General features: G+C 39.4%; 1 long non-coding RNA gene across 2 annotated transcripts in view; it reads right to left on the bottom strand.

Moving 5' to 3' along the window:
• Nucleotides 1–15,280, bottom strand: part of LOC138843877 (uncharacterized) — a 310,222-nt gene that overhangs the window by 205,766 nt on the left and 89,176 nt on the right. The window lies entirely within an intron of this gene.

Raw genomic sequence — 15,280 nt, 5'->3', positions numbered from 1 at the left:
TAGCACCTTGTTGGACTTCCAGTCTTCAGAACCGTGACCAAAAAAAAAAAAAAAAAAAAAAATCTACCATTTAAGCCTCCAAGTCTGTGTAATTCTTTATGGCAGCCTTAGCAAACTAATAAAAGTGCCCTGCATGGCTGGCTTTATTATTTCAAGGGTCTAGTGAAAAATAAAACTGTGGTTTCCATAGTTCAAAAAGCAGGGGAAAGATGCCATTAATGGTGTTAAAGCATAAGGCTTTTTTCCCTTCTTCCGTGGTCTCCCTCTGACTGGTGGTTTTGTTGTTTGTGTTGGGTGGGGGTAGTGTTTTGTTTCTTCTTTTACTAGTTAAGTGATTCTTGGCAAAGAAAAATTAAAATTTTAAATTACTAGCATGTATTTTACTATTCGTCTCTATGTTGTGAAATGCCAGTTTTAAATGCAAATAAAAGAGCACTTAACTCAACTGCAGAACACCAGAATTGCACAATTCATATTTCATAGCTCATGTGAACATGTACCTGTGCACTCAGACATCATTCTTGCCAGAACAATGGAAAAGCTGAAAACACTAATTTAACTATTTTTATTTCACTTCTTGATACAATACACCTACGTTCTACTAACACTCTCCCAGATTTATTGATGCGTAAGGAAAGACTGAAAGGAAAAGCAGCTATCGGTTGTCCTATCATTCTCTTTTATCCTGTCATCATTTTTAGGAAAAAAAAAATGGTTGAGTAATACAGAGAAGTAAAATACAAGAAAGCACCTGACAGGATTCTTTTTTTTTTTTTTTTTTTTTTTGACAGGCAGAGTGGACAGTGAGAGATAGAAACGAGAGAAAGGTCTTCCTTTTGCCGTTGGTTCACCCTCCAATGGCTGCCGCGGCCGGCGCGCTGCGGCCGGCCAGCGCACCGCGCTGATCCGATGGCAGGAGCCAGGAGCCAGGTGCTTTTCCTGGTCTCCCATGGGGTGCAGGGCCCAAGCACCTGGGCCATCCTCCACTGCACTCCCTGGCCATAGCAGAGAGCTGGCCTGGAAGAGGGGCAACCGGGACAGAATCCGGCGCCCCGACCGGGACTAGAACCCGGTGTGCCGGCGCCCCTAGGTGGAGGATTAGCCTAGTGAGCCGTGGCACCGGACAGACAGGATTCTTTGGTCATCTGTACTTCTTAGAATGTCACTGCCTTCTCTGTGCATTCAAAGTAAGTTCTCATTTCAAGGGGAAGCATGACTCCCTGGGCAGCTGCTTCCCACTCCTAGTCATAGACACACAGGCTTACCTTTTACTCACTTTGAATCTCACTGAACCTCTGCACACTGTGGGGTCACTGAAATTAGTGCTCATGTGTCATTATGAATGCCATATGCAAATAACATGGGAAAATGACTGACACATATTACAGGTATTCTTCTTCACAATGCATACTACATGATCCCATTGGACAAGTTCAAAGACAAATGTGTTACAACTTTTAACATAGCAACAGCCAAGCATTCCACTAAGCATAGGGCGCTTGTGATCATGGGGCTCAGTGCAACTGTATAGGACATATGCCCTTGAAGCCAATCCTGATCTCTTGATGTGATGTTATGGGAAGCTCCTGATAATATCATACCCCAGTGGTTCTTTTTTTATTACCTGCCTTGACTCTCCTCCTAGTTGGCTTTACTCTTAGCTGGGCTATTACGTCATGTATTTTATGGTCACTAGATGGCTGCACAAAATAATCTAGATAGATCTTTTTCCTCAGAAATTCCAACAATTGTCTCATTCATCCCATTGATTCCAATGGGCCATGTGCCCATTTCTAAACTAATCACTGCAAACTCATCAATATAATCTCTAATTACTCCAGGTTCTATCCCACTGCCCTTCACTGAAGCTAGAGATGTATGTGACTCCAGAGGAACAAAGTACATGAATAGAAAATTAGGCATTTCAAAAAAGTTCATGGAAAACAGAATTAAAATATTAGCTTATTTGGTGTATAACTTTTTCATAATGTGTACTTTCCATGAACTTTTCAAAGATCCATCATAGAGGCATCTATCCAGAGCAAAGTTGGGATGTAGTTGTCAACATTAGGACAAATGGATGCAGGAAGGAAAAAAATCTAAAAAAATGTTGAAGACTATGACAGTAGTCCTGATCTTGGATGTCAGGGTAAGCAACCTAGCAGTTGTAGTTGATTTGGGAGCTGGAAAAAGCCATAGAACTTATTTTATTATTTTGTCATTCCAAGCAAGACCACCAGTTAAGGTACAACACACCATATGCTGCAGCTCTTTTCCCAGAAATGTTATGATATGTGTACCAATTCTGCATGATGACAATTCATTTGGGTGTTTCTTTTTAACATTTCCCTGACTTCTAGTCATTATCACCCCAAATTTACCTCAAATAATCATGCATACCCCAAATCATTTCTATTTCTTTTATACAAATTGCTTTCAAACAAAGCAATATCCAGAAGAACTATTTTAACTGTGCTCTATTCATATATTCTATGAGATTTTGCTTCTGACTAAGGGGTTTAGGGGAGACATGGGATAGAGGAAGGATAGTGAAAACTGAGGGGTACACATTTCCACTGATGGCACCATGTTTGCCTGATCCTGGACCACTACTCTGAAAGTCTGTCCTACTCAACATCTCACTGAAGGGCATCCCTCAAGTTCTCATGGAAAAACTTTCTGTACTCCATGTGGATGGAGTACACCATTATGGTGTCACACCTCTACCCCCAATACACACACACACACACACACACACACACTTTCTAAGCTACCCACAAAGACCCCGTTAGCACAGCTGCAGCATGTTCTCAATGGGAGGCCATAAACTAAAAAGCTCCTTTTCCCAGTGTTCCCAAGACCACCTCAGGTACCACCACTGCAGATACACTTGTCAGAGCCCCCTTGGTATCCTGACTGCCACAGGCATTATTATTGCTTTTCCTAGTCTATATTCTGAAGCCCTCAATTTGCTGAAGCCTCCTTTTTGACCCATGCCAAAAAAATTTACCCACTTTGTACTTCCCTCTGCTGCCCAAATATCAAAGCAGAGTAGCCAGGCATTCTCAGGTCTTGTGGCGGCATTAGAGGAAACAAGAAGATGGAAACAATGGTCATCCTTATATATTCAAAGCTCAACTACAACGGATAACAGAGCAAACTTGGGTGCCCAGCACTCTCTTCTCCCAGAACCCTTTGGGTGGCAGCAGCTTGGACTGAAGCCTATAACTCACTAGCAGGACATTAATTCTGTTCATGAATTTAGCCAGGATAAGACCTGAACTTTGGATCTTGCTTATGACTGAGGACTTTCAGGGTTACAGATCACAGAAATGTTACTCTATTTCTCAGGGAAAGTTCTAACAGAGAACATTGTTTTGGATTAAATTGAGTGTTCTTGAAACATAGTGGAGCTGAGCTTACAGAAACTTAGCTCTGAATGGGAAATTAAATATCATCCAGTTCAATCCCTTCTTCCTGACATATGGAGAAGTTTTTTTCAGCTAGTGAATAGCAAAGCTGTAACTGCAATCCAGATAATGTTTTCTTTTCTCTCCTCCTGGAAAAATCCAAAGGACAACAGGGCAAAGGTTGCTGACACTCATAGATTCAACATCTGCTGCATTTGTCCTGTATTACATAAAATTTACCCACATACAATCTAGAAAACTTGTTAGAATATATTCTCAAGAGAAAGGCTAGAGACCAACTGTCAAAATCCTGCAAACTTTGGTTGGCATAAATTCCCTAGGTCTATATGACAAAACCAAAATCTTACCTACACACATCTTTTTTCCACAGCATAAAGTCTGACTCTCCCAATTGTTTTGTTGAATTTGTTTCTCATCTGCGAGCTCTCTAAATATAATGTTTTCTTTTAAATGACTTTGTTGCACACCCACTCTATTTCCCCCTCTAACTAGGCTGTGACTCTAGAAAGCTAATGAGTTTACATCTCTAAATTTCACAGCTCTCTCTGATGTTGGCCTCATCTCCAAATACAGTTCTCCAGAGATCTGGAAGGATTTTCATAGAACAGAAAAGAATACAAGGTTAGGTCAGTTTAGTAATGAAGAAACTGAAAAAAAAGTGAGAGTCACATAAAGATACTCTAGGGACATGACTAACACACATGTGATCTTGTCCCCAGGCTAGTAGACAGAACCTGAATATTATTCAAAACTAATCTTGTTGGTCCTATGATCTCTGTCTGTAATTAGGCAGTGATCAAATTCTCCTTGAGAGAAGTGTGTGTGTGTGTGTGTGTGTGTTTTCTCTTCATAGCATTTCGCCCAAATAGATGTTTGGCTAATTGTTTAAAACAAATGTAGTGCCTCCTAAAAACTAACTTACTAATCTCAATCAGTTCTGCCTCCCTCTTCTTCATTTATGTGACTAAATGAGGACCTATGAGTCTAGTCCCCTTGGACACCAACATGAATGATTTAGTTGTCAGACTTTCTACTTAATCTGCCTACCTGTCTCAATTAGTGATAATTATTACAAGGACTCCATTACCCAAGTGAGGAGATGTCTCCCCTGATAAAATCCAGGCTATAGAAAAAGAAATTTAAATGTGCCTGCTTTTGAATCAAACATCCATATCTATTAATTTTTTTATTTAGAAAGAAAGAGATGGGGAGGAGGAGAGAGAGAAAGAGAGAAAGAGAGAAAGAGAGAAAGAGAGAGAGAGAGAGAGAGAGAGAGACTTCCAAACATTAGTTCACGGACCAAATACCTGCAACAGGCAGGTCCACTGGGTCAGGCCAAAGCCAGTTGTCAGGAATTCCTTCTGGGTCTTTCACACAGGTGTCAAGAAACCAGTGCCTAAGTCATCATCTGCTGTCTCCCAAGGTGCACATTAGCAAGAAGCTGGGTTGGAAGGAAAGAAGCAGAGACTGGAACACTGGAAAGAGGCACTCTGGTATAAGACGCAGCATCACAAGTGGTGACTTTAACCACTGCCCTAAACCTCTATCCTAAAACTTCCACATTTCAAGTGAGCCTAATATCTGGCCTATGAGTGGAGTAAATGGTAAAACTCACCGTTTCTGGAGTTTGCCTCTACATACAGTCATGAAGATCAAAACAGAGTGTTGTTCAGATGGTCTTCTCCCCACTAAATCCCTGGTTTTACTAGACCTTCTCTGGCTCCAGAGGGGCATCGAATGCTGTTACAAATCACTAGAAAACATGAGGACATGGGAGACAGTCGGGATAGGTACCTCATTAACAAAGTGGGAGAATTAATTTCAACTACATCATTTTGATTCAATGGACGATATTTTTCCACTGGTATTTTTTACTCGAAGGCAGGGTTTCTCAACTTCAGCATTATTAACATTTTAGAATGAGTAACTTTTTTGTGGACTGCTGCCCTGTGCATTGTAGGATGTTTTGCTGTATTTCTGGCCTCTGCCCACTGAATGCCATTAGCACCACCTGTTTTGGCAATCTAAAGTATCTTTAAACATTGTAAAATGCTTTGACAGGGGCCTGGGTGGTGGTGGTATAGCGGGGAGACAAAATTGCTCTTGGTTGAACACCACTTATCTGGGGTCACAGAAAGTGATAAGGTGGCTTACTAAGGATGATTTTTAACTTTTTGGTGTCTCACCCCATTTTTAAGATTTATTTATTTATTTGATACACAGAGAGAAAGAGAGAAGGAAAGAGAAAGAGACAGAGAGAGAGAGAGAGAGAGAGATCTTCCATCTGTAGGTTCACTTCCCAAACAGCCATAAGAGCCCAGGCTGGGCCTGGAGCCAGAAACTCCATCACAGTCTCCCACAAAACTATTAGGGGCCCAAGTACTTGGGTCATCTTCCGCTGCCTTTCCAGGTGCATTAGCAGGAAGCTGAACCAGAAGCAGAGCAGGTGGGCTCAAAGGAGCACTCCAATATGGGATACCAGCATCGCAAGTGGTGGCTTAGCCGGCTGTGCCACAAAATTGGCCCCAGATGTCTTCCTACTCATAATAGCATTTGGTGAGGAAAAAAATTTTATCTGGGATCCACAAATCCTACTTACATATTTCAGGCATATTTTTACTTCAGGGACCCCTTGAAGCTTGAGAATGAATGCTCTGGGACATTAATTCCTTTATATTGAGGCAGGCATTTTGCACACAATACAAATCTATAGTCAGAACTACTATTATTTTTCTTCTTTTGTAGACAAGGAAATAGAGGAATTTAGAGACTAAGTAGCTTTGTCAAGATGCAAAGAAAAACCAAAATCCAAAACAAAATCTGAAAATATAAAAGTTCAAATAAAAACAACTTTAAGAAATATCTTAAAATAACAAGTCTAGTCACAAAATGGCTTGACACAATTGAAGAGCTCATAAGTTTCATATTTTTCCTTCTGTTTTGAGTGACCCTATCCTGTTGCCTCATTTTCCAACTCTATCCTGTGTCTGTATCCTTTCCAGAAAACACTGGTTGGAAGAGTAGAGATAACTGAACTTTATTGTACACTACTAAGCAAGCATTGTTCTGAGTACTTTTCCATACATTCATTTATTTCATATTCACCCCAACTCTGTGGCACTGGTACTATTATTCTCTTTTTATTAGCAGACAAGGAATTAAAGACTTAGTATTTTTAACAATGTCACACAGCTAATAAGTGGCAGAGTCAAGAGTCAAACATAGACAGATTGGTCCCAGAGTCCAGGCTCTTGGTCCCTTCAATCTCCACATTATGAGTAGTCCCCAGTCCTAGATGGACAATGGGCAATAGTTGTCTAATGGTGAAAGAATTTTTTCATATATTTCCCAAGATATATAAACACAGAACTCAATATTACAGACATGCAGCAATCTTTCTTCTTCCCTGCCTCCCTGGACCCCTGATTTCCATGTCATTTAATCACCTCTCTAGAAGAGAGGAAAAGCTTTGCCTTGTCAAGCACCCAGATCTGTCTGCCCTGCTGAATTAAAATGACTTGGGCAAGCATCATTCACCAATGTTTCTCAAAGTTTGGCCCAAACACCATAAAAACATGAATCACCAGAACTATTTATTAAAAGTACAGATTCTTGAGTCTTATCATAGATCCACTGAGTCAAAATCTGTGGGAAAGATGTCCAAGACTTGTACTTTGGGAGTAGCTATTTGGCCTAGTAGTTAAGATCCCCACACCCATATTGGAGTATATAGGTTCAATTACTGGTTCTACCTCCTGACTCCAGCTTCTTCCTGATGCAAGCCCTGGGAGGCAGTGATGGCTCAAATATTTCTGTCTCTGCCACATACATACGATACCTGTATTGCATTCCTGGTTCACAGCATTGGCCACAGTGCAGCCATTGCAAGTATTTAGAGAGTGAACTAGCAGATGGGATTCTCTTTCTCTTTCTCTCTCTCTCTCTCTCTCTCTCTCATAAATCAAAAGATAAATATTTATAAATTCTTTTAAATAAGATTCTTTTTTTAAATAAGATTCTTCAATGATTCTGGTACATACAAATGTTTGAGCTCAGTTCAGACTTCTATGATTGGTAATTCAGCTAGTTAGGACTAATTAGGTTTCAGTTCAAAATGCAGGCAGAAAAGTCAACTTTATTAGGCAATTCCACCCCTAACCTTTCTTTATTTATTAAGTAATCTTCTAAACTAGGAGAGTTAGACAGCATGAGAACACAGAGAAATAGTCTGGAAAAATAAAGCCAAGCTTACTACCAAAACTGGAAAACCAATTTTAACAGCATCATTTTTATTTCAATGGACAATTTTTTTTCCATTTGTATTTATCAAATGAATGAAAGTGCTTAATTTATAATCAAGATATAAGTCTCCAAAAAAGGAAAACATCAGCAAGACTTTACTCCAATTCTTTATAAACTCAAGTCAGTGTCTTAGGCCCAAAGGTCTCAAAGACACTGGGAATTGTAATTTACTGCACACAAAACCTTGCATAGATCCAGTGTGGGTAGATTTTTGTTTTCTGGTTTTGTTGTTTTGCAAAATATGGTCAATAAATACTTTCCATTGGCTAGCCAAAGCCTATTTTTAAGATTTATATCTTGGCCATGGTGCTCAATTTGATAATTTTTTTCTTCAATTCATTTGAAAGACAGGGGAGGGGGCAGAGGGAGAGAGAATCTTCTTACAGGCCAAATCCAAGAGCCCAGAACTCAATCTGAGTCTCCCACATGGGTAGGAGGGTCCAAGTACTTGAGCCATCATGTGGTGCCTCCCAGGGTATGCTTAAGCAGGAAGTTAGAATCCAGAGTACAGCTGGAATTCAATCCCAGGCACGTCTAATATGGAGTGCAGGAGTCCTAACCACTATGCCAAACATCTGCCCCAATAATTTCTTCACCCACTCTCCTGAACTACTAAACTGCTCAGCAAGTTAGAATCAACAAAGTTGAAACTAACAAAAGCCCCTGAACCTTACTCTCCGTCATTCAAATCGGGTATCTCTGAGTTAACTTTTATTGAAGATGCCAATGCCAAAATTACTCTTTTTTTTCCTTTTTTTCCCCTAAACTGTTGGAGCCATTGTTGAGACTACATAGCCAAAAAAACAAAGCTTCTTCCTTTGAGAAGTAATAATAAATAGCCTGGTACTCAGTACTTAGGAGGGAGAATGAGCCCTCCCCCAGTAGATGAGTTCCAGTATTGTTTTCCCAGCAGGAACTGTGTGTAGGGACTGCTCTTTAGTTACAAGCAAGTTTTATTGTTTTCCCTAAATGAAAATAAAATAGTTTAATAGTAGATTGGAATTAGAGAAACAAGGTGTTATCTGGGAGCCTGTTCGAAACTGTTCAGAGAGGAAAATACCCCAGTTTTCCAGATTCTGTGGATGTCTCAGACCCTAATTGAAGAACAAATGACATAAATTCTAAAGCACTTTGTCCTCTCAATTTGACTTCTCCACTGTTATGTGATTGATGGTGCAAAGTCACTTTGCACAGAGTTCTGTGCCTCAGCTGCTTGTCAGTAAAGAAAATCATTTAATTTGCACTCCCATTCCTTGTCTATAAATCCTAAGAATTAACTAAGTATCTGTAGTGCTTTTCTTTTAAGATTCCACTTTCCAAGACTTCAGAGGTATTTTAGGCGAGGCATTCACTAGTCTTGTGTAATTCTCTCTTTTGGACAATTACAAAGGGGAAGCTGATGTAGTTAAATGATTTTCATTCACTCTGAGTAGATAATCAAATATATTACTAGTGATGCTAAATCTTTCCATGAATATTTTTCTATCTTAGCTAGACAAAAGATATTATAAAGTTTTAAATCTTTTCTTATAATTGCTTCCCAAATTCTTTACAAATTTGATATTTATGCTAAAACCCCTATATGCTAGACACTTTCATACATATGTGTCATGCATTTCATACATGTCATTTAGGCTTCTCAACAAATCTGAGGAAAATACTATTACCTCATTTTAGACACAAGAACTTGATTTTTAAAGACATCAATCATGCTTGTCCAATGTCATGCAGCAAGTAACAAAAATAAGAATCAAATCTTGATCTAATTCCAAGTCCATGGTCAGTCAGTTGCCACAAAACGTGTACCTGATTAAGCATAGCTGCTGTGAGTGATCAAAATTCAGATCCCGCCTTTGCGGTCATTTGGGAAGTGAACCAGTAGATGGAAGATATCTCTCTCCCCACCTCTTTCTCTAATATTCTGCCTTTCAAATACACACTTATGTACATGAATCATTGAAAAAAAATCAGAACTTTTACAGTGCTAAAGAATGCCATATACTTTATATCCTTTATTGCTATGATGTAGTTTTCCATGTATTTTGCAAAGTTGTTATTCTCATTGTCCCATGAGAATGGGATAACTTCGTAAGTCATACCTGATTCATCTCCAGTAATTACAATAGCAGGGTTCCAGGCCTATTTTACTTTTAGATTTTTAGAAAATCTGGGAATTGGAGGGTATTGTGGAAATCAATATGCAATAACACATTCTGCTGTGAGTCAAAGAATTCCTTCTACTGAACACAGTCTCATATGCCACCCATGGTGAGGGATACTACCAGGGACAGGCAATGCTGCTAAGAGCACCCAGAACTTTTGCAGGATCTTTGTGAAGGTTCCCTGGGAACTGCCAGTTAAGTGGTGACTGGGCTGCATTTGAGGCAGAATGGGGACATCCAGTGGCCATGCAGGTTGATAACAACTGAATTATCAGTACAAAGATATGTTATGGTTTTGATATAGACTCTTGTGTTGCAAAGAGTCTTAAAATATTTCTAGATTTAATAATTTTTAAAATTATTGTGTATAGTTTCTAGCAAGAATACGTGCATCCACAGTTCAGCTGACAAGTGCATCTCCTCAATAATCTTATTTGTGAACATCTGAGTCATAGTCTACTGCTAAACACTACCAACCACATTAAACCAGAGTACATAACAGCAATAATTCTTTTCCTCCCCTCAAAACATCTGCACATAACAGACTGTTTGACTCTGTCCACTGGCAGGGATGACCTTCTGACCACTGATGTACAGTGTACACATATATTGAAAGAACTATTTCTTTCCACAGTATAAAGAAAAAGGAAAACATTTGAGGGGTCAAAAGGTCTCATTGACTAGCGAGCAAAATATGGAAACTGAAATCTGTTAGTGAGGAAAGAATACATGTGTCTTCCCTAGAATAATATTGGAAGATGTTTGCTAGTGTTCTGATAGATGACATCATTTGGCCAGCATTAAAAAAGGTATAGATTTTGTTCTCCTAGAATACATTTTAATTACTAAGACTATAGCATTTATTATCATCATTGGGAAAGTCTTTAAGGAGTTTAAAACTCAACATTCAGATCCTTGTCTGAATAGGACAGGTAAACTTTAAACTGAACAAATTAAGGACAAGGGATCACCAAGGATGAAATCTTTGGAACACCCAGTGATATATCTGCTCTCCAAGTTACTTACTCAAGTTACTCAAACAAATTTTGAATGGGTGTTCCTATCTTCAAGGCTTTCTCAGTTGGGGCGCATCCTCTTGCTTTTTACAACTCTTGTTGTAAAACCTAATGGACTTGCTTTGTAGGGCATTTTCCAGCCTTCCATAATTTCCCATCAATCATCAAACTGTACAATCATAGGATTTGCTCTCAGTGAGATGATCCTTTTGAAATTATAGAGGAAAAGACAGATGCTCATTCACAGTGTTACTGCTTCAGAGGAACTTTCTCCTACTAGAAGATAATGCCTTATCACATAAAAATCATGTACAATGTTGGAATTATAGGCATTGTGGCGAGTGTGCAAATTATTTATCTCAGAGTTTTTGCAAATCCCACACTTTAGGCTCGCTGCTATAAAGAAAACCAGTGCTAATTCCTATCTATTAGAAGTGATCAGAAGAAATAGACTTCTGCACTCTGGCATCCTCATCAGTGTCTAGACTTGGGCTTGAAAATAGCATGTTGAGGTGCACGCATTGTGCTTAACCCTACTGTCATCCACATTCACCTTGAATATGAAACTCATGTTGACATCCATCAGCTAATGATTTCACCAAAACATATTGCCTTTTTGAGACCTACCATCTCTGTTTTGAGGTAACACACTGTTATGTTTAATGATGGTTTAGAAAGACAGAGGATCAAGAGACCACTGTTCCAGCCCTAACTCTCCCATTCATTGACTGTCTAATATCATGCTAGTCAGTGCAGTAATCTGCAAAACGCATGTTAGATGACCTGTAAAGATCTACCACTATAAGGATCTCTCATCTCATTTTCTTGTGGGTAACTAATCTGTCTGAACCCTTTTATGACTGTTCAGTCACCTGACACCTTGAGATCTTTGTAGGAGAGCCTCTCCATAGAAGCATCAGTATCAAAAAGAACCTCTGGACTTGGGAAATTATATACTATCAATTAGGCTAAATATACAAAGATGTAGCACAGATATACCTCATGATAAGAGGTATATCTGACTATAGCTTCCTGCTAATGCAGACCCTGGGAGGCAAGTAATGGCTCAAGTAATTGGGTTCCTGCCACCTACACGAGATACCTGGATTGAGCTCCTGGGTGCCAACTTTGGCCTGACCTAGCCTCACTTGCGTAGAGAACCAGCAGACGGAATTTCACTCTCGCTGGCTCTCTGTTCCTCATTTCCCTCCAAAATAAATAAATAAGAATTACTTAATGGTTTCTCATCCTCTAAACTCTAAAAGTACTGTATTATAGTTCCCATATCCCAAGAGACTTAGAAAAAGGGAGGACAAAATGGAACCCAGAAATCCTGCATCTTCACTTTCTACTCTAAACACTAATTGCAATTATTTCGAGAAGAAAGCATAAAAAATGAGCAATGATACTGCTCACATTGTGGTTCGCAACAGTTTCCCATAACATGCATTTGAAGATCTTTCTTATTTCTTTCCTGCCAACAGAGGAAGAAGAGGGAGATCAGCAATGAGGAATAACACAGGCATTTGCTTTCTGTCTTAGAAGAGCCATTCCATTTCTTGCCTGAAGTTTAACTTGATTATGCATTCATTAAAGACGAGTGATGGCGATGATTAAACAAAAACATCTTTAAAATGCAGAGTTCATTTCAGCCCATTTGGTTTTGTTACACACAAATTGGATTTGCATTGCATCCTGCACAGCAGGTACTCCACTTGAAATCAAAGACAGATGCTTTTATGGGATTAAAAAGAAAACCTAGGGGGAGGGGGAGAGGGTAGAGATTGAGATATTTTGCATTTCTATAATAATGGCTCCAAAATGAAATAGTGATCATATTGCTGCTTTATCCATATAAGTGTTTGGGCTATAATTAAAAGGAAACAAGAACCCCCATCATAACTTGAATCATGTCAAAGAAGAACATTTAATTTGCTAGGGGAAAAATGATTTTTCCTATAAATGTCTAATAATACCTTAGCATATTTGAAATTTAATCATAAGTGGCTTAGAATTAAACCGTTTGAATTATTACTGAAACATTTCAAGTGGTGACATTAAATGCTTTGTTTGAAATTAGCCATTAATTCAAAAGTCTTCTCTAGAGCTGCTGTGAGAGTTTAACGCCTTGTCTGTAAACAGAAGTCCCTGGTTCTACACTATATAATTAATCTTCATACCTCTAGAATACTCACACTGTGGCTATTTACTCTGGTACCTTCCATTAAATCACTCTGGACACTCTAATTTTATAATTGATATCATCTGCTGTTTTAAAAATTTTATACATTTTTCAGCTTATTGAACATCTGTTGGGAGCACCACTAAGTGAAAAAGAATCAAAACTGACAGAGTCCCAGTTTGACTCGTTTTTCCATTACTTCCAAGAAGCCAATGTACACAGTAAATATGGTTAATTTCTTACAGTGTGTTGCAGAACGTCTGACTCTTTAACAGGGTTATATTAGAATTTCTCATCTATTCGATGATTGTGTCTTAGAGTAAATTGATTGTATTGGTAGTCCCAATTATTGGCCTCCGTGTATTTGTGCTCTTTGCAATGTGAATTTGCAGTCCCTCTCATGAGGTTGAAGGGGTTGACTCTATATCCCCATCTCTTGGATTTAGGCTGTGTTTGGTTAATAAGTTTGGTGAAAAGAATGTTGTACCAATCCCAAGTCTGTGCTCTGAGGTTTGGGTACATTCAACTCCTGACTCTGGGAGTAAGTCCTGACTACCATGATAAAAAAAAAAAAATTAAAGAGACACATGACTCTGCCATCCCACCACTCCTGCCAAGATCCAACCTACTTACAGAAGCAGAGCTGCCCAGCCCAAGTGCAGCTGACTACAACCAAGACCAGAACTGATGGGCCAAGTGTCACACACACACACACATCATTAATTTGAGAAGTGCTTTGCTACACAGGAATGGATAATGATACATGGATCAGATATTTTTAAGAGGGTTTTGATTTTGGACCTTTAATGATAAATATGATTTCCAATGTTTAAAGTAATATATATGTCAAAATATGTGTTTGGAAAATGTTTATTTATTGGGGTCTAGATTGGTAGAGATTTATTTATTTTAGACAGTGTGTTCTAATATTCTCATAGCATGTAATTATGTCCTCCACTTTAGTAGAATAGTTAGGGACAAACAGGAAAGGACATAATGTCCTATTCATTTTCTGATAACAACACATATAAAGATGACTCAGAAATGTGAACAAAGGACTTGTTGGAATGAAAAATCAGCATCATCTTCAAGTCTTTGAACTGAAATATTCACATGAAATCATATCTAGATGAAGCATATCATTTCAAAATCCACATGAAAATAATTCCACAATCAAGACTGGATAGCAACTTGCCAATGATCTGCAAATCTCTGAAGACAAGAATGTTTCCCACTATGCTGAATCCCAGAAGTGGATGAAAGCTTAGAAATCCTCGTAACCACCCTCTTCCTTCATACAGAGACCTCCATCTCAATTCCCCTGAAAGGTGGAGTACTTTTAATGAGTAACCAATATTTAAAGTGCAGTTACTAGTTGCAAGATCCTTTAAAAAGAAAGATTTATTTATTTATTTGAAAGGCTGAGTTACAGAGAGGCAGAGGCAGAGAGAGAGAGAGGTCTTCCAACTGATGTTTCACTCCCCAAATGGCCACAATGGCAAGAGCTGAGCTGATCCAAAGCCAGTAACCAGGAGCTTCTTCCAAGTCTCCCACATGGGCACAGGGGCCCAAGGACTTGGGCCACCCTCCACTGCTTTCTCAGGTGCATTAGTAGGGAGCTGGGTCAGAAATCAAGCAGCAATGACTCAAACTGGCACCCATAAAGGATGCTGGCACTGCAGGTGGTGGCTTTGCCCCCTATGCCACTGCACTGGCCCCCACAGACCCTTTTCTAATCATCATCTATGGATCCTTTTCAAATTATCATCTATATATTAGTTCATGTAAAAAATTGTATGAGGAATATTCTAATGTAGAAATGGGGAAATGGGGGCCAGTACTGTGGCGTAACAAGTAAAGCAGGTAAAGCCACTGCCTGCAGTGCTGACATCTCATATGGGCACCAGTCCGAGTATTGCCTGCTCACTTCCAGTCCAGCTCTCTGCTATGGCCTGGGAAAGCAGTCTCCTGCACCTGTGTGAGAAACCTGGAAGAAGCTCCTGGCTCCTGGCTCCTGGCTCCTGGCTCCTGGCTCCTGGCTCCTGGCTCCTGGCTTCAGACCAGCCCAGCTCTGGTCATTGCAGCCACTTGGGGAGTGAACCAGCAGATGAAGTCCTCTCTCTCTCTCTGCCTCTGCTTCTCTGTAACTCTGCCTTTCAAATAAATGAACAGAGGGAGGGGAGAGGG

The sequence above is a fragment of the Oryctolagus cuniculus genome, chromosome 9 (assembly GCF_964237555.1).
Source record: "Oryctolagus cuniculus chromosome 9, mOryCun1.1, whole genome shotgun sequence".
Lineage (NCBI taxonomy): Eukaryota > Metazoa > Chordata > Mammalia > Lagomorpha > Leporidae > Oryctolagus > Oryctolagus cuniculus.
The sequence above is the reverse complement of the archived record's forward strand: the minus strand, read 5'-3'. Positions and strand labels throughout refer to the sequence as shown.